Source organism: Topomyia yanbarensis, chromosome 3, assembly GCF_030247195.1.
Source record: "Topomyia yanbarensis strain Yona2022 chromosome 3, ASM3024719v1, whole genome shotgun sequence".
Classification (NCBI taxonomy): domain Eukaryota; kingdom Metazoa; phylum Arthropoda; class Insecta; order Diptera; family Culicidae; genus Topomyia; species Topomyia yanbarensis.
The window spans coordinates 413,784,679-413,812,241 of NC_080672.1; the positions used below are offsets into that span (position 1 = coordinate 413,784,679).

At 38.1% G+C, this 27,563-nt stretch overlaps 1 protein-coding gene across 1 annotated transcript in view; it reads left to right on the forward strand.

The window, feature by feature from the left end:
* Positions 1-27,563, forward strand: part of LOC131693751 (chondroitin sulfate N-acetylgalactosaminyltransferase 1) — a 182,219-nt gene that overhangs the window by 20,541 nt on the left and 134,115 nt on the right. Inside the window, exon 2 of the mRNA XM_058981870.1 lies at positions 5,276-5,839. The gene's annotated coding sequence lies outside the window, so the exon portion shown is untranslated. The remainder of the gene's footprint in view (positions 1-5,275; positions 5,840-27,563) is intronic.

Consider the following 27,563-nt stretch of genomic DNA (forward strand, 5'->3'; position numbering starts at 1 on the left):
TATATTGGCCGAAGGCCATGCAAGCTTTCTTAATTTTGAAATCTATGTGAGCTGTCCAATTATGTTTTGAGTCAAGAATTACTCCAACGTGCTTAACTTGATCTGCGACAATAATTTCAGAGTCAACGGACGAGCTCCGGTTGTAATCCTTCTTTGTGTGAAAAGCACCATTGATGTTTTATTTTGATTAACTGATAGTCCAACATGAAGACACCATTGCTCAACAGTGTGTGTTAATACAAATACTGATGATCATTATATAACAATCATCGGCCAAACCAAATCAAAGCTCATTAAGTTTCCTCGACAAGCCATCGGTGACAAGGTTCCATAGAAGTGGAGACAGCACACCACCTTGAGGATATCCGCAGATACTCAGTTTCCTTATCTCTACTTGTCTTAACGATGAGCACAGATGTCGGTTGTTAAGCATAACGTGTATCCAGTTCGTGATATATGAAGGTACTCCATGACCTCGTGCTACTTCTGAAAAAGATTCGAAAGACACATTGTCAAAAGCACCTCCAATACCGAGAAAAACTATTTAACTTGATTGCTTTTGTGAAAAAAAAATTTCAATGTTGTAGACAACATTGTGTAACAGGGTGGTAGTACACTTCACCCGCTGATATGCATGTTGCATTGCATTGCATCCCAAATGTACTGGTCGATTAAACATTCCACTGATTTGAGAAGGATGGAGGTCAGGCTGATGGGTCTTTTGCCTCTTCATAAGTAACGTGGCTACCTTTGGGAATGAATTTTACAGTTATTTCCTGCCACACTAATGGAATGTTTCCTGTTGCAAGACTACAAGTAAGAACTTTTTTTCAAAATATGCTTGAAGTGTTCATACCCTCTTTTGTAGTAGAACTGGAATGATACCATCTTTTCCTGGAGACTTATACGGAGCAAAACTTTCAATTGGCCATTTTAGCGAGACATTTAAATGATCAAAGACGATGTACTTACGATCAGATAACGACGGTTCAAGCTCGTTTGGTACGAGATAGTTTGCCAACTTATGCGTGATATCGTCAGAGCTGAGAGTTACATCTAACACCTCTTCCCTGACAGCTCGTACAAATGTTGGGATATTTCCTACATCAAGTATGTGCAGATAAATATTCCATCAATTCGGTACCTCTCAAATTGATATCTGAGCTACCCCAAATTACGCGGTGGACATTTGCATCACTGACTATTCGAAAAATTGACCCTAATCCGTATTTCAGTGTGAGCTCAACATGATTGTAAATCTAAGTATTATTATTAATTTCAGTACTCCGGAACGAGTTTATATTGAAGTGTTTTCATGCGTGTATTTAATATTGATGTGATTTGACAACTTTGGAATATGCTATATTTCTCCTTAGTGGAGAAAAAATTAAGTATAAAAGCTATTTTTATCCACTAAGAAACTTTGCGGATGACCTGAGAATATATTCGCAGATTCGTTCAATTACGAAAGTCCACTTTCTACAAAAGTAACAGGGCAGTTTCTCGGCTTGGTGTGATTTAAATGGAATGATTCTCAACCCCAGTAAATGGTCTGTAATTTCCTTCACTAGGAAAAGGCAACCGATTGATGTGTAGTTGAAGTCGATCGCGCCACCCGCGTTAAAGATCTTGGATCACCATGCGCATAGATAAAGATATGCACCATGCGCATAGATAAAGATATCGCACAGTCCACCGCGGCTTGATCCGCATCGGTTACCTTGCTACGAAAGTCGGTGTTCAGTTATTGACCAGCGGGATCTCTTCAAAGCGCTCTTCATTGCAGATATTCAACAGAATAGAATCGACTGTGCCGCCCTTTTGCAGGATATCTCAATCAACGTCCCTCCTCAGAGCTGTAAGGAACAGGTATTTGCTACGGTTGCCGTTTCATCGAACCAACTACGGGATGAACACAACAGTCTACGACTACCACCTTCCACGCGACGACAAAACTAATCCTCGCTACTCTTGCTTTGCCAATTCTGACTTTTTATCATTATCTAACACATGTCACATGAATCAACAAACCCACCACATACTTCTATCATGAATCAGAATATATTGGCTTAAATGGCACGTTCCCCGTAAAGAAAGAAAATTGCATTCTGTTATAATTTTATTAGTTGATTATAGCCGGAGAACAGACCGCCTCATGGATCTGCTATTTCTAGTTGATCGTCCTTCAATTCTAGGTGTATTACTCGGTAACACCCTAACCCAACAGATGCTGTATGTTGTCTCCTGTAATCAGTATTGTTGGACTGTCTTGCGCCAAATCTTGGTTAGACTAGAGTTTTGTTCTTGACGTCTCGATAGTCTATAAAAATATGCACAATTTTTCAGTACATTTGCCGTACTTGTGCGTTATTTGGTGTAAAGTCATGTTGCCATAGTGTGATTTTCCGCGTACAGGGGAATCTTAATCCCAACGCTGTCATTTTCAAACAGGTGTTTTAGGTCGTTCGATGAAACAAAACTCTTTGCTCGGTCTAACTAGTTGAATAATATCAGTATTGAACTGCAAAGTTGACGATACTGGATGTGGTCGACTTCGGTAAGCCTGAGCTCCATTTTCACCTTCGGAACGTATTGCACAATACACGGAACGCTCTTATAGAATGAAATTGTTTGTCAACGATCGCGATATTAGCTCGGGCAGCGCTTGTTCATTAATTTCCCTTGATCTTGCGACAATAAACACTAGATTGAGAGATGCATTCGTTTGTAGCTGACTTGGACAGGAGTTAAAAATAGACTGAGACTAAGACTATTTTCCTCTATGACACTTCAGAATAATTCGACATTGTCTGTAAGCTCTCTGTTTGCCGCCTCATGAATCTTTTATCAGGGCCGGCGTAACAGTTTTAGTCCGAATGAGTAGTAGAATAAGCATAGGGTGGGGGTTATGTATTACTAGAAATTTATCGCATTTTCGCATTATACACGCTTGAAAACAAACACATACAATCAGTAGCAATGCCTTTGTTTGAATGAAATCGTCATAATGGGTCGTCATGGAAAGCCATCTCCGACGACAGACCTCCCCTCAGGCTCAATGGATGGTCAATATGAATATTTCCCCGGATGGCAAAAATAAGGTCGATAAGTTTTCTTTTCGATACAAACTTTATCCATCTAATTCAACCGGCCCCTGGATTGTCTACTTGCGAACCAGAGATGAGCAATTTAACATCTTCGATATAAGGCCCGGCCAGATTAACAAATATAGGTTATCTGTGAGCGACTTTGAACAGATAAATACGCTTGTTCGCAGCGAGCTTTTTACAAAGAAGTATCTTGTCTAAGTACCCGCCCTGGAAGTAGAGATTGACAGTGTAGTCTCCGACATTTAGTGAAAATTCTGGAGTGCAAGCAATTGTGTTCAGCAAAAATCGAGAAGTACAAGAAAACAACTTATTTTCAATTGGCCTCATTTCGAGCCTTTGGCCGGATTTGCTCTTCCAAACTTTGTTCTTTTGAGCTAAGTTTGTCTACCTGGCCGTCTTTTTGTGCCGGGAAATGAAGTGCCACCATTGCAAAAAAAAATGGGCCATTCAGCTACTAACTGGAGAAACAAGGCACGGTGTGGACAATTCGGAGAGCATTATGAACATGATTCTTGCAATGGGAATGCTGAAAAGTCATCCTACTGTCGGAAGAATCCGCATGGTCTCCCGACATATTTCGCAGACAAAGCAGAAATCCTGCAAGAAATGCTGAAGAGTGCGGCGCCACCGGCCATGACCAATTTTTACGCTCCCTTGTTCATTGAATTTCATTTCATTGAATTTCATTAAAGGAACATCTTCTAATGGCCCGAGGGTATTCCTTGATGGGTCTCTAAATATAATAACTCGATGAAGTGCTGTTACAAAACAGAAGTAAGTGGTTCTCGGTCTCGAAAATCTTATACAATAGTGGGAATTTCCAAATGAGACATCAAAAACCCTAACTGCCACTATAGTTAAGCTAGAAATTCAACCTAGTATTGACTAGATGAAATTATCTGATATCGTGGACTGGATGCTACAAACTTTCAACAGGGAGTAGTTTTCTACTAAATGGCCTTCCTTGAGCGATCGTATTCATCGATGGCTAATTCATCGAGCGAAGTCGAATTTGTTGACAGCTTGCAGCAGAATCATCGATCCTTTGAACCATTTATACGATTTACAGTGTGATGCATTTGCGCGATTTCATTCGGGTGGTATCTCGGGTTATGTCCAATCATCATATATCGAGTGTGCATTTCTGGCGTATTGGGGTCGAGAAAAGCGGTCTCTGTGCTTTTGGTGAAGGATATCGCGATATTAACCATGTTGTCTGGTCGCGCGTCTAGCACATTATAGTGCTAGATCCCCTCTCGTTCCAGACTGAGATGTTCTGGCAGTGCTTGATCTCCGCTAAATGTACATATACATATTCTCAATCACGAAAAACATCCACATCTTGGTTGATATGCTAACAGCGACCAGGGAATCTGGTCCCAAAAGAGTCCCAAACAAATCCATGGAGGACCAGTCGGTGGTCCGGTTCATGATGATCTGGCAGTGATCTTCCTTTTGTCAAAATCTATAAGTTTGATTTCTTCTTTCTCTGTCATTGTTGTCCGTCCTCTCTTCACTTTCTCTGATACGGTCTCTGCTACTCTGATGCTGGAATCAATTCCGCTTGTGCATGTCTTTTGCCTTCATTTAAAAATCCTAATAGTGTTTCTTCTTGTTTCGATTGTTAATCAAATAATAGTTCCTGTAAAAGAATCATAAATCATATATCTACTCTTTAAAAATATTTCTAGCTGCATCCTTCAATCTGAATAAAATTGCGATAACATTTTTATATATCGATCTGAATTTCGTGTTTAAGGTGTAGATGTGTCAAAATGTATTCCTCCTTAGTATTAATAAAAATAATTTCAAATTGCAATCAAATCCTAATTATTATCCCCAAGTTTCAAAGCTTCGAGTGGATAATTACACCCTCGGTTATTTTCAATCGGGTAGTACTACGCATACTATCCACGGTCCTGTCTTTTGTAACAATGTATTACAAATTACTTAGTGTGAACTCCTTCAAACTACAAAGCGTCTCCATCGAAATGCATCGAATGGAGTCGCTTGATTATTTGTTGAACAATACTTTTATAGCGGGAATTTTGTTTTATCCTTCAACAACATATTTGTTTGAACATTGAAAACCTCCCTGTACAATCATAAAAATCCTATCAAATATACAACGAAATTGAAAATGATCCCTTTTACATTTCCCACAGGTGCTGGTTGGAGCCGTGTTGGATCCGTGTTCTCTCTAATCCGGATAGATGGATGTTGTTAAAGTACGCAATCAAATTTAAAGCCCATCCATAAACCAGTGCAGCATCAGGTGAAACTCCGACGAAGCCAGCAGGCGGCAAAGGTTAACCGGTACTCACGTATATATTTTTAATAGTACCAACACCTCCTACAATCAACACAGCGGCCACGGTGGGTGAAGAGAAATGACGGTCGTAATGAACTCATAAATAACGGAAGGCTAATAAGCGGAGGTGGGTTCGGATTCGGAGCGAAAGAAAAATAGAAGAAGAAAGTTTTTGTTGTGCTTTGGAAAAGTTTCTGCCCAACCAGCGAACGAACCGGTGAGGGTAAGGTATTGAACTCCAACCGAGCGTGGGAGAAACGGTACATGCAGCGTCGCAATTCGGTGGCAGAGTTAGGAAGTGTGAAATAGCAGTGTGGTGAGACAAGTAGTGTGATTATTTATGTGACAGGTGTTAGACATAGATAAAAAGTTGGAATTGACGAGGTATGATTCGCGAAGCTTGACTCATTAATTTGTGGTAAGTACAATTGAATTTTCTAAGCTAGGAAAAAATCATGAAAATCTTAAATTTTTCTTCTATTCACAAGATTTAAAAAAAACAAAAAGAAAAATTTGAAGTACAGGAAAAGTACTCTTGAAAACAAGGATCTGCTCGCCAAAACTACAACAGGCCAACTCATCCGACTTTACTCTTTTCCATCTCGCTGGTTTGCAACGTGCAACGTGTGTGTAGTTCTGAAAACATAATGCAACCAAAGCAGATCTCTTCTATATTTTGTGGGTGTGTACTCTGCACCATGTTTCCGCTAAATTTTTCGTCAGTGAAAAATAAAAACTTGCTATGGTTTGCTTAGTATCCTCACCTTACCTACAGCTAGTTTATTTATTCATGTTGCCCAGCTTACGGTCGCTTTTGGCGGAATAAGCACTGTGGGAAAAGGTGCGCCATAAATTAATCCAGTCATAATTAACAAAAATAATTCTTCTAGAACTTTACTGCCGAGATTTCAGAACCCACAGCCCAAAACTTAAATGATAATTTAGCCTGTCAGCGAAGTAAAGAACTGAACTTGTGAACAAATTAATTTCTGCAGTGCCAGTGGAAAATGGTAAAGCACTCCTTAACTCACCAGTTGAGTTCTCTGGTAGACATTTTAGAACCCCCTACCATAAGCCCTGCTTCGACGAAGCATCTTTTCGTTTTGCATAAAAATGTGGAAAATATTGACGAAGTTTTCACCCATTTTCTGCACTTACTGCTATTGCCGCATGTTTCAACGCGGGAACCAGCTGGAGGCCCAAAGACGACGACAGTTTAGCAAACACTGTCGCCTAAGAGGGTGGTGTATTGAAAATTGCACTTTGCTATTAGCGTCGTTCGGCACCGAAACGGAGTTCGGAGCGATTCATCAAGTTAAAAAAGTGACAACTGAGATTTGTGAAAGTTTTCCCGCTAAAATTGGATGCCAGATGGAAGCTTTTTGGTTTTAGTTTGGAGTAACGATACAGTTTCTATTTTCGACGATAAGAGAATATCGATCCTATCGTGCCATGATTTTTTGAAATATATCGGGGCAGTTTTCTCTTGGAAGTAAGTTTGGGCCATGAGTGTTGGGTTTGTTGAATCAATATTCATCACAGCAGCCGTGTACAAACGGAGAACCGGTATATTTGTTGGCCCGCTTTACCGCGTTGCCATTCCACCATGGGATGCTTCGGTATGAATTGCGGGCCAAATATACACTGCTGGTCAATAAAATAGGTGTGAGATAAAAATACATGAAATCATGAGTTTTTTCTAAAAATATTTTTATATTCAAATAGTTTATAGTTAGGCACAGTCGTAAATATGAAAAAGAACAATTTTATTTGTAAATTAAATATTATGCTTTATCGTAACTCTTTCTTCTCCATGGAATCCAAAAAAGTACCTGGTCAATTAAATAGGTGTATTGTAATCCATTGCATTAACATTTTTCAAATCTAATGATTTTAACCCTTCAACATTTTTGACAACTAGTAACCTGTGTAAGCTCCCTTATTCAACCAAATTTTATCCATTTGTCTTGACATTGAGTCATTCAAACGCTGATAAGTTTCCGTTTGTATTGGGTAGCATTCCTTTTAAGCTGCTTCCCACAAACGATCCTTATTTGTGAAATTTCGATCGAATAACTTCTTTTTAAGTACATTCCGTAAATTTTCTACGGGATTAATGACAAGAGATTGGCATGGTCCGAAATTATAGTCACTTTATTATCCTGAAATCATTCCTTTATATACTTCGATGTGTGTTTTTGGTCAATATCTTGCTGAAACTGTCATGTAAAGGCACGTTATCTTTGGCATAGGACTGCATGAAGGCTAAAGAATGGACATCCTTTAGGATGTCCATCCTTTAGCCTTGCATTCGAATCTTGCCATTATAGTGAAAAATAGAAAGAAGCAAATGATGGCGATATTTTATAAGAAACGAACATATTTCCAATTAAGGTTGTTTCCTTCAACAAAAGGCATACACTACAATTTACAGAGGGCTAGTTCAAAAGTTACCACATTTTCCCTCATATTTTTCCACGGAGGTAATGGCAAAATTTTCAGTCATAAAAATACGTTGATGTCCACCTGAAACGCATCAGTAGAAGCATTTTACTGATCCTGAACTTGTTATATGACGAATTTCGCGCCAAATCGTATTCAGAGTTGGTAGCACCCTCTCAGATTCTAATGAAACTTTCTGTACATGAAGACTGTCACAAAAAGCCACTTTGCATATTTTGTTTTTCCAAAAATGATCTAGACTGTCTTTTGAAAAGGGCCAAACTTTTTTTTTACCAATTTCTTTCAAATGGCTGTAGTCTAAAAATGGCAAACTTTACAAAAAAAGTTGTAGGAGTTGTATTCACAAAATTAGTCAAATTTTTGAATAAAAATATTGAAAAAATTCCTCATTGACTGAAAATCGATTTACAACAAAACCCCATTTTTGATTTGGCTAAAATTTTGTTCCAAGATAGATAATTATGTTCCCTACCTATCGTCAAAAATTCAAGTTGGACACTTTTAAGGAAAAAAGTTATTTGAAAAAAACTTTTCCTTGTCCAAACTGAATTTTTTTCAGTGTATTTTTATCGAAAACTAAACCAATGAAAGTCATAATAATCTCAGAATCCAATAAAACTCAGTTTGTGAGAAGATATCGTCTAATTTAGCAACTAAGCATATTGTTATTAAGAGGATAACTACTTTTTCATTTTTTATGAAATCGATTTTTTTATTACTTTATCTGAAAGTACAACTCCTTGAGAAAGTTTTCCCAAATTTTTATAAAGATCCGAGAAATAGATAGAAAGTTACAGCGCTTCCAAGCGCGCTTCGTCTACCAAGAGCAGTGGTAATTTGAAATTTTAAACTCGGCTATCTCGAAATGTCGTTTTACTAAAAATGGTTTTTCCGTGATCACGATTGCTGAAAAACTACTCAATCAATTTTCTTAATTTTTTTTCAATTGATCATAATTATTTTTTCACGTACTTTAACGATTCCTTTTTTATTCATAATTTTTTGTTTCATGGAGAATTTTTTTTAGTACAATTTTTAGGCGTAAAACAGCGATTTTTTACTAAAAACTTTCTCGAATGCAGGAAAAAATTATAATATAAGGTACGAGGAATGCTCATATACTAATGGATTTTTTTTAGTTTTGGGATTTTAGATGATCTATTGGTCTCCGTGATCACCGCAAACCTCCTAAATAAAAAAAAGGGTTCGCGGAAAAAGCGATAACTCAGCCAATTATCAATTTATTATTATAAACTTATGCTTGTTTATTTTACTACCAAAACATTATAAGTTATAAAACTATCTTTTTTCCTTAAAAGTGCCCAACTTGAATTTTTGACGGTAAGTAGGGAGCATAATCACCTATCTATCAACAAAATTTCATCTAAATTAAAAATGGTTTTTTTTTGTAAATCGACTTTAAATTTTTAAAATCGATTTTTTTCAGTGTAGGAGTAAATGAAGATTTTTTTTAAATTTGTCAAGAATTTGTCATTTTTAGACTATAACAATTTGAAAAAAAATTGGTAAAAACACTTGGGCCCTTTTCAAAAGACAGTCTAGATCTTTTTTGGAAAAACAAAGTATGCAAAGTGGCTTTTTGTGTCAAAGTTCTCATCTACAGAAAGTTTCATTAAAATCTGAGAGGGTGCTGCCAACATTTGTTCGAGTTGGCGCGAAATTAGTCATATATGATAAAAATTGGTTGCGAAACTTATTTAAACAAAAACCATTCGGCCGAATAGCCAAATGGGGGCCGCCCTTTCAATTTAGCAGCTTTCGGCCAAACGACACTTTCGGCCAAATGGCATTCGGCCTAACTACCTTCGACTATTTGACCCACTCGGCCAAACGACATTTGGCCAAATGGTTTTCGGCCAATTGACCTAGAACCTTATGTATGTCAAAGCGATTTTCTTGAACCAGACAAATCCGGGAATATAACTTGCAGACTCATCATCTGTTTCTGGGTTTCAAGGCGGTGCCCGATTCAGTGTTACGAAACGAACTGTGCTTAGCCGACAAAACTGATAAAGCAGATTCATATGATGCTGGATTAGTCAAAATAGCTGGAGAGACATCCTACTTGTTTGTGACGTTAGATAGATTGATTGTTCAACATAGTGCCCGAAGGTGCGAGCGAAGATCTGATGGGAAAAGGAACGGAACCATCAGCACAAGACCTCACATGTTTCTTGGCTTTGAGAATAATATCGACACCATTGGTGTTGATCGCAGAGCAGTGGAAGAGGCATTTGTGGCATTCAAAAAAGTGGCTTTACGAACCGGACTCTGACACGATAAGGTACATGATAGCTGGTAGAGAACGAGGCAGTCCGAACGGTGATGATTCTGAAGTGGAAATAGATGAGGTACGGTTCTAGGTTGTCAAGAAATTTATACATCTTGAAAGACACAGTAATACCGTTGGCTGCTGCTGAATTTCATTCGGTTCTGACTCTTGCTTCCGGAGTTACAGGGGTGTTAGTAAGGATACACTGGAATTTCCCATATAAATCCGTACAATCGTAATACCTCAGAGGCTAAAAACTATTGAAATGGTCACCAAATTACTTCTAATCGCAGATCTAGATTACTGATTGCCAATCAAACATTCTTTGAATATATTTTCCACTATCGACGATTCCGGAAGTCCAGAATTCCGGGCATATTCCAAAATTAAAGTCACATCGGTTCTTCGGTGATGACTGAACCGATTTTCTCAAACCAAGTCTCAAATGGAAGGCAAAATATGCAGTTAAGTATTGCGTCGCCGCCCCCCCCCCCGTCTTGCCCTTACACCTCCCTCCTTCATCATTCCCCTCCCGTTGGACCACCCTCACGCCCGCATTTCCTTCATCCATCCCGTATACCGAAATAAGATGAAGGATTTCTGACGCATTCTCCACTCCCACTCTACTAACCCCCCATTCCATACACGTTCAAATCCATTCCACCAACCTTTCCAAATTATAATCACATGAAGATAACATTGAACTCATGCTTATTAAGCTAATTAAATATTATTCTTTTGCCTTTCTCATATAGAAAGGTTATGCAATTGCTCCAAAAACCGACTTTCTAACCGAGGCCTGGAGGGCCGAGTCTCATATAACATTCGACTCAGTTCGCCGAGATCGCAAAATATCTGTGTGTATGTATGTGTGTATGTATGCATGTATGTATGTATGTGTGTATGTGCAGATTTGTTTAGAAAATGTCCACATCGGTTTCTCGGAAATGGCTGAACGGATTTTTACAAACTAAGATTCAGATGAAAGGTATAATATTCCCATAGGTTGCTATTGAATTTCATTTTCAACCGACATCTTGTTCCGGATTACGAGTTGAAGAGTATGGTTACAAAACAAAATTTGTTGATTTGTCCACATCGGTTTCTCGGAATTTTCTGAACCGATTTTGACAAACTTGATTTTAAATGAAAGGTCCATCAGCTGCTGTTGAATTTTGTGTGTATCCGACTTCTGGTTCCTGAATTACAGGGTGATACGTACGATCACGCAGCAAATCCCGATGCGATGAATGTAAAAAGGTGAAATTTTTTCCAAAATGTAAACACAACTGTTGAATTTGTAGATCTAGGTCACCAACAGTCATTCAAAGTCTCTTTGGCCACACTGGTCACCATCGACGGAACCGGAAGCATCCAAATTCAGAATAACGGTTATATTGGTTTCTCGAAAATGGCTAGACCGATTTGATCAACTTAGTCTCAAATGAAAGGTGTTGCGTCCCCGGAAACTTATATTAAATTCCATCTCCATCCGACTTCTGGCTCCGGAGTTACGGGTTGTGGAGTGCGATCACATAGAACACTCCAATTCAAACCGATACCGCGATGAATGCAAAAAGGTGCTCTTATATGTACCGTAAACCGGGGTGACTTTGATCACTCGGAACTTTTTTCGTAGATCGCTTATTAAACCAGAATAGTCTACCGAAACATTTTAATTTGAAACGATTTTTACTCTAAACTTATAAAATACTGATTTTTTATACTTTTTGAGTATATTGTTCGGTTTTGGGTGCAAAAACTACAAAAAACCGAAATTTGACTTTACCTTATTTTTATGAAGCTTCGTAAAGTGTTTATTTTCTATAAAACAAATAAATCTCAGATTTGAGCAAGAGTAATAAATTACAAGCGAGTTTTTATTTTCCTTTAGAGTGGGATGTGCTAAATATATTTTTAAGAGTTTGCTTATTTCAAATACATTTTTTGTGAAACTAGTTGGCAATTATTTCAAATTATTTCAAGCTAAAATTCGCAATATTTTTTATTGTTCAATAGTCCAACGTGTTAAAATGGATGAAAGTTTTTGTACATTGATAAAGCACTGAAATAAAACAATTTTAGCAGTTTTAAAGGTTTTCAGAATCATTTATTCTAGTTGGACACAAATTATACGAATTTTGGTTACTCGAATTTTACAGTATATTGAAATACTTTGTATAATACCGATTAACATCTACTTAACAATGAGTATCTTTCCAGAATTAGTTTAAACAAACATTTGAATGAAAAACATTGACATATCAATAACTTAATGTGGGTGAACATGCAGGTTATCAAAGTCACCCCGGAATACGAAAACGGACTTCAATTTGAAATCATTTTTGGAAAAATAGCTGGAAGCGGAGAATTTTAGGTAAAACCATCCAATCTTGTTCTCCATACATCAGTACATGGTTTAAAAATATTAAACTTGAAAAAAATGTGTTGCGTCTAAAAATATGTAATGATTACTTCGATCAGTGATCAATGTCACCCCGGTTTACGGCACTTACCAAGTGTAATAAGAATGAAAGGCATTTCCATAATGTTATATTGTACGAACCAGCTATTAAATCATAGTTTGGAGAAATGAGAAAGGCACAATTGCACCTCTAGGTGGATTAAGACAGGTTTTTTTTACCTTTTTTTGAAGATTTTTAGGAACGTGTCCAATGGAAAAAGAGAAAGAATGACCTTAACGGTGAGCATGAAGACATGGTGAAATTTTACCTTTTTATTGGACACACTATGAAAAGATATGTCCTCAAGCAGGAATCGAACCTGCGATCTCCCAGTCTCTATTTCGGTGCGTGTCATCACAAATCCCCAACAGCGATCACGCACCGCCACATACCTACTAATGGACCCCTCGACCACCATTGTCTCCTATAAGCAAATCGTCACCTCTCACTTTCCAATTTTTAGCTCCAATGGCTGCGTTCAGGCTTGAGATATTATTATCACTGTTTACTTCCTATTAGCTGGGACACCGCCGGACTCAGGCTGTTCGGCCGTCCAAGGAAAGTTGTCTTTCAATGTCAGCTTCTTTCTCCGAACAGCCTAGATAAGCCGTCTAGTGCTGGTAGTGGTTGTTTCAACCGGCTAAGAATTACACTACGGACTACCTGTTCCGGTGGAAAAAGCCCACCGAACAGGGAACCCCAATTCCATAGTGTCATGCGACCCGTGCTATGGGTAAAATTGTTGAGGGGGTTTAAAATATTCTCAATGGCGAACGGAGCCTGGGAAGAGTGATCCGCTCAATTTTGCCGAATTTTTGTTGGCTGGGGGTTTGCTGAGACTCTCGGCTGATGGTAGTTTGGTGATTTTGGCGGGTTTCGATTATCAAATTGCGATGTGTACAGACGAACCTGCCCAGAGGCCGTGTGGTATCCGGCCAAGAATTGAGTCACTGGGTTCCTGCTCCCATGTCGTAGGAGGCGACTGAAAGTGGGAGACCCTAAGTCAAGGTGTAGTTCCGTGCCGAGGACTTGATGACTGGAGGGTCTAAAATATGCCAGTCGCGCACGGAGCATTTTGGGGTTTACCCTTACTGTGTTATGCGAATCTCTGACACAGTGGACCATTATTTTCTTCGCAAATCGAATGATCGTGTCCCATTTTAACCTGATATAGCTCGCTATATGCGTTACCATCTCAACTCGCTTGGTGTCCTCTAGTTGTTGTGCAATTTATGTTGGAAATGAAATGTACAGTTCTCTGATCAACAATGGTTAGAATAACACAAATCAATCTCCAGCATAAACGTACAGAAACTATGAATTTATCTCGACTCATGCAGGACGGTAAAGCTTCCATTGCATTGGTCCAAGAACCATATTTGCATAAAGGAAACTTCCATTTTGGAAATTTACTCACTGCCGTCATTGTTTACAACAAGACACGCATGACTAACCCACGTGAAATGCTTCGTGCTTTCATTCTTGCAGCTATTGACGCGTATCTTATATCGGAGCTCACAACTCGCGATATCCTAGTTGTCATAGTTATTCTGACTGTTGGTAACGTAGACAAAAAATACATATATTGTTCAGCATATCTACCGCATAACGAGTCATCTCCTTCTGATGATTTCGAAAGCTTTGTATCGTATTGTAGCAGAAATGGGCTTCCGCTCATTATTGGCAGTGATGCGAATGCTCATCACATCATTTGGGGCAGCTCAGACGTCAATCTGAGAGGCTCTGAACAGATGGAGTACATAAGTAGTACAAACCTCCATATTCTGAATGTGGGAAACCGACCAACTTTTGCGAGTTCCATGAGGGAGGAGGTGTTAGATATAACGCTTTGCTCTGACAGAATTTTGAGGAGCTGGGAAATTGGCAGGTTCCAAATGAAACTGAACCGTCTCTATCCGATGATAAATATATATTTTTCGATCATTTTGATGTCACCTTCAATGTGGTACCATATCGTAATCCTAAATCTACAAACTGGGACCTCTTTTTGGAAAACTTGGCGACTAAATTTCATTGAAATTTTCCAACAGTTAGTCAAGTAGACGACTTAGATGACGTTGTGGATACGACAAACTCATTCATATTAGCATCCTACGAAGAAGCTTGTGCATGGCCTTCGGGCAGTGCAGTCGAACTTTTGGAAAGACGTCGGATGTCAAGCTTAAACACATTTATTGGATTTACACGATAATTTTACGTCCAATATGGATGTCTTGTGTTGTGACAAAGGGGAGAGGTGAAGATGGTCCAGTCAAAGCTAAACCATCTGCAAAGAATGGCGTTGACTGGTGCTTTCACCACAACTCCGACTGCTGCCCCTGAGATCCTTCTAAATGTCACATGCAGTTTTCCTTACAGGACATTCCACTTGAAGAATCCCTCTCGAGATGATTGGTTGACTGGCTACATGAAGAGACAACAACAAACGCAAGTGGTCTGTTACACAGACGGTTCTCTGAAGGAGGGAAGCGCTGGTGCTGGTGTCTACTGTCGTGAAATGAGATTGGAACAATTCCACTCGCTAGGTAGACAGTGTACTGCATTCAAAGCAAAAATCTTCGTTATTATATGCGGGGTACAATCGTCCTTTCAACATAGCCTGTCCGCCAAAGTTATATATTCCTGCTCCGATAGTCAGGGTGCAATCAAGGCCCTTAGCTCAGACAAATCACGGTCCAAGCTAGTGATTGCGTGCCGAACCCAAATCGAAGAACTAAGCATTGTCACCACCTTGTCTGGGTGCCAGGATATTCCAGTATTACTGAAAATGAATGTGAGCACGCCCTGCCAAATTCGATAAGCTGGATAAGAGAAAAATACGGTCCTGGGCTACGTTCGAGCACCGCAATTATTGGGGAAAGCTACAAACGTGTCGGTAAACAAAGGTGTTGCTAGAACAACCGTGCCCAGTGATTTCGAAAAAACTCCTACATTTTTCGAAGCTCCACTGCGGCATGCTGACCAGGGCTTTAACCGGCCACTGCAAACTCAATTATCACATGGCAACTATTCAGCGCGCTGAGTCTTTTTCATGCGATCTTTGTGAATCCGACTACGGAACCTCATACCATCTGATTTGCAACAGCCCAGTAGCAGCGCAACTGCGATTTCAAGTTTTCTGCCGTTTAAGCCAATATCAGTGCAGTAATTCTTCATTATCAATTGAAATATTTCAATGATTTTGAGAATGGCAACCATTCAGTTTCCATTTGCCACTATTCACTCGATTGACTTTGATGTACTTCTTCTTATGAAATACTAAAATTCATCTTCAATTGAATGGAAGTATGGGTTCATTTGGAGCATTTCATCCTATGCAAGTCAATGATGGTATGAAATGATGTTACCGAAAGTTCACTCCGAAGACAACGGTGTAGCGAACGAAACATTAACCCTTCAAACGAACGAAAATGAACTATACACGGTCAGATGAGACAAACCAAATATAAGTGCTTGTGTTGAGTAGGAAACGTCATATTTCTAGCCAAACATTTGCAAAAGGCCTAACTGGTAAACGTAAACATCGAGAATATTACAGAAGAAGTTTTAGCCAAATTCATTGTAATCCTTTATACAAAATTGACATTATATTATTTCATTTGATTGCGTATATTGTTTGTACTTGCAAACCCCAGGTAAAATATTAGACCGAATGTTAGAAGAACTAAGTTGAATCTATTTGATGGCAAGATTGAGCCTATTGAAAATTGTAAAATCAAATTGGTGCTGTATGTAAATTACACAAAATTTCGGCGTAGAGCAGTTATAGCACAAGCGAACCGACATGACAGAGTCCCATACAAAATAAAGATTGTTTTGAAATGAAGCGATCACTACTGTGAAACTATGACAGATTGCTCCGCCATGTTTGAATCTGGGCAGGCTTCTCGATAGATATATTGATATTACAGAAGGAGTGCAATCCCCTCAGCTGCGTATGTAGGGGTAATATGCATCAAAATAGTATTCAGAACTCATTGAAAATGCATGTATTCTGTTGTATTTTAGCATTCAAAATGCTTTACTCTACTATATGGGGCTGGGGCTAGGTGTAAAACTAAAATCTGATTTCGAACAGCGTCACGAAAATGTGGCATAATTTTAAATTACTGTAGCCTTGTTAATTGTTGATGGATTTGCGTCATTTATACACTAAACGATTCAGAGAAGTGCAATTTAAAAATTGGTTGCAACTATAAATTGGTATTTCAACTGTACACTATTGAAAAATTATTATTTTGTAAACATTGGGAAAACGTAAGAAAATAGACAAAGTTTTCGCTTACGTTTTGTTAATTGTTGATGGATTTTCATAACTCGAACACCAATCGATTCTAAAAATTGCCAGTAAAAATTGCCAGTAAAAATTTATCTGTGTATTTTATTAGCACATTATTGAAAAATCCGTAAATATAGAATAAATAGGAATAAACGCATACAATTTTCACAAATTTGCGCAAGACTTTCGCTAACACGGACCTCATCTCGACATTCATAAGCTTTCTATACATTCCATCGCTTGATATAAAAGGAATATTTTTGACCGAATTCCTTCATTGCCATGCCTGCTCTGCTGGCAGAACCAATTAGATTATCGCTACTGTAGGATAGCTGTTAGATCTTTTATTTGACACGAGCTACAGAAAGGGAACGATTATCTTTACGCTGGAAGGATTTGGTTCACAGTTCCAAATGACGGCGGAACAAAAGCGAGATGGCGAATTGCTGGTTCATACCGTTAATATTAGTTGTGCAGGAAAGGCTCAAATCGTTCCATAGGATTTTCGTCCGTAACCTAAAACATGGTTATTAGCAAACCGTCCATATTAAGACGAATATATACTGGAAAAAGAATTCAATTAGAAAATTCCTTTAATTAACTTCTATTAAGTTTGTGCTTATTAATTCTTTTCCTTTACCATTGAATCATGGTATAAGCAAATATTCAAAATAATCATCCCTGATTATTTCTGCAAAACCTTTACGAAAATTAGTGAATGTGACAACCCTGCCACTAAGCGAAAGCTACACCAACAATGCTGCATTTTCAATGTGACTGCGATCGTGTCTTGCACACAACCCTTTAATTTTTTTTGCTTATAACGGACCGTTTTTGTTAAATAATGCATACACTCACTCGCCGCTGGTTGGTAGCAATCAGAAGAGTAAAGTTTTCTCTTGAATTTAGTGATGTGAACTGTGTTTGGAACTTCCCTTTAAAGAGAATTTTGACAGTTGGCTTTTACGCCGTAATCATATGTTTGTCGAGAATTCATCTAGCAGATGTGGCGCTACTTTAATAATCTTTATATAATCAGTAATAATATAATAATCCTTTATAATCCTATTAAAATGAGAGTATTGCTAGTTTGATCCTTTCATAAATAGCTAGGCCTTTTATAATTATAAAAATCAATAAGGCCCTTTTATAATCTGTGATGAAATCTTTGAAAAAATTCTTCATAATCAATTGTTGCGTTATGTACATGTTCCGTTCGATATTTTTTAATGGATAGCATGAACATTCGATATGTTTATATTTTCAAGTTAGACCCTATTCAAATGCTTGGCTAGATTTTTTTTTCGTTGCCGGGAATGTTTTTGTCTGCATGACGTTTAGATCCGCATAATAATTGAAATTTTTTAGTTTTCACGAAAATCAGTTGTTTTTTTAAGTAAAGAATAATTTTTTCCTTTTTTATTAACGACTTATAGTGAGTCAATCTTTTTCCTTTTTTTTATTATATTGTAACGACATATAATTAGCAAGGGACTGGAAGGTGAAGTATTTTTCAAATATTAAGAGCCATAGTACTCAAGGGAGAGCAAGGATTTGAAGTAAGAAAGTTTAGAAAAGCGTGGAGTAGGGTCAATGAACAAGCTTAGAGTTTCCCGGTTACTTAGCTTTTTGTCTTCTGCAGCGCAGTAGTCAGGATCTTTTGGCATTAAATGCGAATCACCTGAGTCTGCGGCATGTCCGGACAAGCGTAAAGTCAATTTAATGACCTATGCTGTCGGAGCCGACAAAAAGTTAAGTCACGGAAAATTTCCACCCTAAGCATTGTGCGACGATGAAACTCATTGAATGAGTTAGTTTTTTGGGGAAAAAAAATGTACCGCGATGGGGATCCATCCAGCAGCTTTGGGTGAAAGCTGCCGACGCCGTGTTCAATCAACACACAGTGACTATATGCACAACTTGTTGAGGCAGACACAAGAGTCGATGAAATAAAACACCCCGGCATGGCAATTAGTGAGGGCAAAAACTAACTCATTCAATGAGTTTCATCGTCGCACAATGCTTAGGGTGGAAGTTTTCCGTGACTTAACTTTTTGTCGGCTCCGACAGCATAGGTCATTAAATTGACTTTACGCTTGTCCGGACATGCCGCAGACTCAGGTGATTCGCATTTAATGCCAAAAGATCCTGACTACTGCGCTGCAGAAGACAAAAAGCTAAGTAACCGGGAAACTCTAAGCTTGTTCATTGACCCTACTCCACGCTTTTCTAAACTTTCTTACTTCAAATCCTTACTCTCCCTTGAGTACTATGGCTCTTAATATTTGAAAAATACTTCACCTTCCAGTCCCTTGCTAATTATATGTCGTTACAATATAAAAAAAAATGTAAAGAATAATTATTTCAAGTGTGCTTGTACTCCCAGGGTACAGTTTCGATCGGATATCTTCGTCCATAAGATATCAACCAGCAGATCATTGAATTGCAACGAAACGATGGGCCACTCGATACATTCATTAAGTACCGTTCTCAAAGCGATTAGCCAGGAACTGGATTGCTGTGCGTGGTGATTCCACACCATGGCTTCGAATTCTCGACTACAGAATTCTTGCCTTCGACCATAAAATGCTGATGATATGAAACGGTTACACAATTATAAACTTCGGTTTCTGAATCGATGGCGCGTCTGGATTCTATACTGCTCGTATCAGAGGACCGTATCCTGAAGCTACTCAAAGAAGCTAAGCTAACAGTAATGTAAAGAGCTTGGTGGGAAGTCCACAGAGCGTAAGATTGTTGCGGAAAATGTAATCAAGTATTTTAATCTGCTTTTTCACTAACAGGGTCTAGTTATTGAAAATATGAATGTCCTGCAAACTGAACTGAGTAAAACTGGCGACTCAAATCTCAGCGGTCGTTGAATACTGATACGTACTGCTTTCTCAGCAAACGGTGTGCATCCAAAGACAATTTCTAAAAATACTCGAGCCGAAATTCATATCCGGGGACCGGATTTCTGAACGAGTCATGCATCCTACATACTCTACCCGCTTAAAATATAAAATTGCTTTAATAAGTGTAGTAAAACCTACATTGGATATTGTATTATCTAGAAAGTTATCTCTTCAGCAAAGTTAGGAAGGTGGATAATTTGGTTCAGAATTGGATCACTATGTGGTGACTAAATTTATCTTGTCTTCCAAACAGCCTGCAGAGTTTGCGTCTTGATGTTTTGGTGATTAAGTGGGTGTGGCAGGTGGATGATTTAGTTCAGAATTTTGCCACAATGATACATTTATTAATTTACCATGTTTAAAGATCAGTATTCATGATTGCTTGCGACTTTTCTAGAAGGCCTAGTACTATGTTTAATTCAGAACCGAACTGTTATCTTGTGAACGTTCAGAAGGTACGTACTTTGTAAGCGGTTAGGGAGATGGATTAAAACATTTAACGAATGAATAATTTCACAAGCCGACATTTTGGCTAATTTCCGCTAAAATGTTGGCTCGTATGACAAACGATTTTTAGTTGGAATCGGTTGTGCCATTTAAGCCGGAATCCTGACAAGCCAACCAGAATACTTGCGGGGATGACTAGAAGACTATCTTAATGTTTTGATAATAAATATTTCTTTAATATCTGCTAACCGTTTTCATTATTTAATAACAATAAATCCTATGCGTTTTTGCCAATGAATCTGAACTTGGTAGTAGGTAGATTTAAGCCAAAATCCACTGTTGTAAATTACAATTTGTAAACGTTGGTTTAACAACTACTCCCATTTTTGGACTTCGTATGTGTTTCTTCTTCCTGCTGCTGTGTGTAGTTTGATTTGTCAGTCTGTTACCAACAGATTGTAAAATTTGGTGCAGTGTGAGTACGACATGAACCCATGAACAAATCAAACTACCGGCTTGTTTTCGCAAATAACATTATTTCAATACAAACAGATAATATTGAAATATATTTATAAGTTAATTTCACAAAAAAGGTATTAAGCTGTAATTTAACTGAACATGAAACGATTTTTTTTTCAATCACATGTTTGAAAGAGAGGGATTTTTGGTTTCCTTGAAATATAATGAGAAGTAATGAGTATTTGGCCGATTCAAGTGACGATGCTGTACGGAATGGATAAAATGAAAGGTTTAGTGTTAGTTTTTATTAGTTGTTACTATTTAGTTTTTGTGAAGTAAAACTGTGAGCTCTGGGTTCGACTGTGAACATTAAGCATTTATTTCTTGGGAAATGGTCTTACAGTTTTATGAGGTTGCAATAATTTGATCGTATATATCCTTGTTAAACTTGACGAGAAGAATGTGTTCAAGCGTATCCTCGGCCAATGTTGAACGATGGAGTGAAATATTAATGCCGGGGCTCTGACAGATCTTTCTACCGTAGTTTGGGTGGCTAGCACGGACATCACTACAGATGCTACAGAAGATAGCTCAGGATGGCTCGTTTTTCGTTTGCATCCAATGTGAATGTCTCCATACGTTATATTTGGTACTTTGACGCTTTTCAGCTTGGAGTGATCGTAGCTGTTGTTGGAATGTTATGTTTGAAGCATCAACAGTGGTAGGCGATCCACCAAACATCGCAGAAATTACCTGAATGTGCTCTCTCCGTAAATATTTTTGAATCGACATTTTGTAAATACCTCCCCACCTAGTTTGGCACCACACCGGAGGATATTGTATTTTATATTTCAGTTAGTGTTGCATAGCCAAAGCAGTATGACTAGTTCGAAAACGCCGAATTAAGCTTCCGATATCATATTTCGATTGGATGTATGTACATTGTACAACCGTTCCGAGTCGTCAATCCGAGAGAACGCCAGATTTCCGTTTCGACGCACAAACTTGGCAGCAATTTTGAAAATGTTTTTCCTTTTCTCGTTTTTACGCTCTGAAGTTCAGAGTCTGAAACATCCATTCCGATGATAAACGCTTGATGAGCCGCTGGCGAATTCAATTGAATGTGAACAACTGTTTCAAATGAAATGATGTGAACTCAATTGACAGGCATAGCGGACTCAACCCATCATGAATGGGGCATTGAATGAACGCATGTTTAAATAAATGAGTGTGAGTGAGTGAATATACTGAATTCTTGAAAGATTCATTCGGACCTGTCAAATCATTTCAACCCACATGCTAGGTAATAATGAAAAGAAAGGTTGTCAGATTTGACTGAATAGTATAGTTTATTCACATTCAAATGAATGACTTGAAATTTTACCGCACTGGCCAATATACAATGGTTCATATTTCATCTAACTAGACCCACAAATTTGTTAAACTTTATTTCGAGGCCTGTTTAACTAGATGAATTTCTATAAATTTAAATCAGAAAGCTCGCGGTACCGGTAGCATTACAACATACTGATACCGTACAACAGAGGCCATGGGTACGAAAAAACTATACAGAGATTTGAAAGGTTAAAGAACCTCTGCTCTATTAGCACCCTGGACCTGTCATTGTTCGTGTTTTCGAATACATACTTTATAAGTGCAAAGCAACAAATTCTTCGTCAGCACGCAAATCCTTGCTCCAGTTACATCGGCCGAACGCTAATATAATAAAATATGCAAAGGATGTAATTTAGAAAATTACTGCGAAGCGCTGTTGTATTCTCGGTAAGCGTTACCAATAGTCGTAGGGTAATAGTTTATTCTTTGACATGGAAAATACACCCCGCAGAACAAAGCTTACGTGAAAACTGAACATACAACTGCTACCATCACAAGCCGCTAACAAAAAAGTTGTTCCGCCCACTCGTTTCAGTTACCACCTAGAACGGAAGTTTCTTCTAGCAGGTTCTAAAACACACCGCTATATTTCACCATGATATAGTACGCTGTCATGGTAACAAACTTGATTAGCGCCGAATTTCATCATTGCGTGTCAAGGATTCACTGCCGCCTGCTGCGTTGGATTCCAGCAACGGAAGCAAACCATTCCGTCGTCCAGCGATATTTATCATGTGAAGCGATTCGAAGCGTAGAGCTAAAATAATAGGCCTACTCCGCTGCTATCAATCATCTAAATCGGCTTTCGGCAGGCAAAAAAATATGACTCGACGTTGTTTACGAAATTGTCGCGTCACGGTTTAATCTTGACTGGTGAGTGGATGAATAGTGACTCCGATGGAACTGGCAAATCATTTCCCAACCAGGTTCCGCTATTCGACTTGATTTTGGGTTATTGATGACCGACTCATCGGTAGCAGGACTCTTTCGCAATAAATCACTGGAAGTCCGATATAATGTTGATGTTAGTATGAAACGATGAAGGAAAAGCATTGTCCGACTGTAATCCAATAAGCTAGACAAACACCTTTTAACAAACTGACAAATCAAGAGCAAGCTAGTCAGCAAAGTCAGTCGTTGATAATACGAACTCCAATCATACCGTAAGGCAAAGTTCTCCTGCTCCATGAATGCCAAATCCAATGATGACATATACGTATGTAAATACACGTAAAAGCCAAGGGAATATCAACAGTCAGCTAGCAAGGAAGGTGAAATCCACAATTTATGTTATTTTAAAGCTTCCTGTAAACGGGTCACAATAATTTAATTTTCTTCCTTCCTTTCGCCTATGCTTTATCAGGAGTACAACCCACCCGGTCATCACTCGGTCACCCGCTCGGACGCAAATAGCAACAGAAGTTTGTCCTACACCAACAACATCCGGAAAGGAAAAGCTCCTTTTCATCTGATTACTACTCCCACCGGCCACTGGACTGGACTCGGGACCGAAATAAGAGGGTGGAAAACGAGAACAAAACTTTCTTCTCTCGAGGCTGAGTGTGACCGTATGGTCGGTCCTTCCCGGGCTGTATTTAGTTTGTTATTGGACTCGGAATTCCCCTGAGTTGATCACGTTTTACAGCCATAAGCTGAAAATGCTTTGCCGCAGTCCGGCGGGTAACAACCGGTTTGACCATATGGTTTTTCTCCTGGCTATGGCTCTGTATCGTCGAGGGGACACAGGGAGACCGAGTTCGGTTGCTGAAATGTTTCCACCTAACAATATCAATGCAAATATTATTATGACTTCAAGGCGGTAGGGGATTGTTCCCTATGAGTGCGGTTCGACTAGCTCAAAATGAATTATGCGAATTCAGCTACTGTCGTCGTCTAATTGCGTGGGGTTTGTTTGCTAATATTATACTGGAAGCAAATAGGTTAGATTTTTAGAATACATCACTGTTTTTTAATCCTTCGAGTAATACAAATTTTTAAGGATTTTTTTCTAAAATGTTTCTTTTATTTTCTGCTCTGGAAAACCATCAAAGTGTCAAAAATCGATAGCCTTACGTACAGTTTGAACATTTATACATTCGCAATAAACTAATAGTAATAGAATGACGTCATCATCGAGTATTTAAAGAACGGATTTGTTGGCCGGACAAACTCAGTTGCCTGTTGAACGGCAGGCGGAGAAGATCACTGCGCTGTGTGTTTTCAAAGCCAGTGTAGCTGAGTTAGAAGTTCGTTACATTGGCTGTTGAGATACGCTACCCAGTGCCGTCCAACACGCGACTGAGCTTGTCCGTTCAAACACTGCTTTATTTTGTGTTGTGCTCGTTTCCAGCACACTTTTATGTACAATCTCGAACACAATTATTCGTACATAAAATCGCTTGTATATTTGAGCTCCATTTGCAAACACGGTTAACATCAGCGTTGACTTATTTTGCTTTGTGCGCTTGGGTTCAATGTTAGCGTCGAATGTGGGAATATTTAACTCGTTAGCAGGGTTACCATATTCACAGATTTTTCTGTAATGTCACAGTTTTTTTTCACAATTTTTGTTCACAGATTCTTATTCACAGATGGCCGATTTTTGGCATTTTGATGAAAATTTCGCAGATTTTTGGAAATATTGTGATTTTTCGGAAATTTATCACAGATTTTTTTCGTGTTTCGGTTATCACAGATGGTAAAACGATATTTTTGACCGAAACACAGATTTCAATGTGGCATCCCTGCTTGTTAGCGATTGCATGCGTAATCTGCATGGTAGCAATCTGTGCTCTCGTTGCGCAAAGACGAAAACTTTCTTAGCAACAAATTTATGCGGATCGATGGAAAACACAACGAAAGTTTATTATTTGCGTTCGGTCAATCCATTGATTTATTTCCACTTCACGTGATTCATTTTCACTCAGCCTAATCTATTTTGATTCTGCTAAAAGGTACATACTACAAAGCCTATTTATGAATGAGTACACTGCCACTCGAAAAACCGTTGCAAAAACGCATCTAAGTCCATAGAGAAAATTATTTTCGATTCTTGTATATTTACAGTTTCGATATATGATTAAAACCACTACATTCGCTACATTTGACTGCGCACTTTAGGAAAGTTACAGTAATGGCAAAATATAACTAGAAAGTTTGGTCTATACATGAAATGTGATTATATTGTCTAAAATATGATTTTTCTTCACTGGTCTGGGTTTTTTACCACACGCAATCGAAAAGTTTTTACGATTTTTAAAATTTGATCTTGTGCCACAAAGATTTAGTTCCTGATATTAGTTCGGTCACGGTTTTCTGTCTTCTTTCTTCAGATCTTTTCAAATAAGTTTAATCGGATTCGATCGCCTACTACTGAAATGACCATAACCAAGAAGATTTGGTTCAATATATAACATTCGATGTTGATTGGTTGTGCTTAAAGTATTTGCAAGAAATATATTTGATTTATTAGGACTCTTAAAGTATTAAGAAAATAAACATTTTGCATTAAGTAGTATAGTCTTACATCTACAGTTCGTGCAACCCCATAGGGCTGCCCCTTGTAGTTTTTTTTTCCGAAATAGTGACAATGAATTCTGAAACAATACAGTTTTTACGTTACGAAACTAGGCCCATGAACAAAAATCATGTGTTTTATAATTATGTTCCAATTCCAATAAGTAACGCCTATATAACGCTTTTATTAGTGGAGATATTTGTTTTCGTTTTGTGAACTTCAGCCACGGTTTCTGACATACCATTACCAAATCTATTTTTTTTTATTTGAACGTGAATTAGTTTACAACTTTATGAACAGTATTTATAAAACCAAAGGTTGAATCGCAATTTTATTCATAGCTTTTAGAACATTAGTCAGAGTCCGACTATGCGACGTGAACTGATTGATGATTTGTTACATCTTGAATATGATCTGGCTTTCGTGGTTGTGTAGTGGTTCACAAAATCAAAACATATTTTCTCGTGAACTATTTCACGAAAGCCGGAATATTATTAATGAATCCTTTCAATAATCGTGAACTAGTCCTCGATTCCTAATATATTAGTAACGATTCAATATCACTACTCGAGAAAAAAATATTAAAATCATTAGATCTTACTCATATAAACGTGAACTGATTCATGATTCCTAATATAATAGTCACACTTGGCCATGCGGGCCTGTGTAATAGTTCACAAAATCATAAAATATTGTTCATGTGTTCGTGAACTGGTTAATGATTCCTAGTATAATTTCCACGACTCACCATTTGTACTCGTGAAATAGTTCACAAAAACATAAAATATTATTCATGGATTTGTGAAGTGGCTCATGATTCACGATCTATCTTGGGTTCTTGTGATATTTGGAGGACATTCGTAATCATTTTCATTTGCACGCAACTGCACATGGTCTTGAAATTTTTACGTGAACATTTTCACAAAATTTGGATTTTTTCATAAAATATCATATGGTTATGTCCAGTCCTCGAACATCGTTATTCATCGGATAAGGTCCAATGTGATGTCTGGACAGAAAACGGAAAGCTGCGCTGATCACCTAAAATTTATTATAGAGCCACAGATCGTGTTCGTGATGTAGTTCACAAAACAAGATACCGCGAATCAGTCACACTTTTATGAACCAAATCATATTGTCACGTTACTCCGAGTAAAAAAATCGATTGTAATTACAAAATAACATTTTACTATAAGACGAAGGGGAATTAGGAATATTAAGTTAAAACTGCTGATATCATGAATATGAGTCACATTACTCTACGTGTCAAATTCGAAAGTGAGCTCAACAATAAAGTATCACGATAACGTGCCTATAAATTACGAAAATTATGACAAAGATCCTGAAATCATGAACATAAATTACACTACTTGTGACTAAAATATCAAAATCGTGACTATGATCCTGAAATCACGAACACAAATCACACTACTTGTGATTAAAATATTACGATAACGTGAATACCAATTACGGAAATCGTAACTGATATCCAGAAATGATGAACATAAATTACACTACTCTGTCAGACAAATCCAACACTAAACTCGTAAATGAAACATCACGAAAACGTGTACATAAATTACGAATATCATGACTAGAGCCCCGAAATCATGATATGTTCGTGATCCGCAATTATGCTACACTGCCCGAAAAATCCGATAGTAAACTCATGAACAAGATATCACCGTAATGTGATGAGAAATTATGAAAATAGCAGCTGAGCTCCTGAAATCATGAACATCGTTTTAGTTGATATACTACAAACCAGTGTATCCCCAAAGTATGAACAAGAATCGTAACAAAAACTAAACACGTCCAGGGAACACCCACAGTAACCCACCCAAAATTGCAATGTAACGCCATGTACATTTTAGCGCGAACTAGTTTT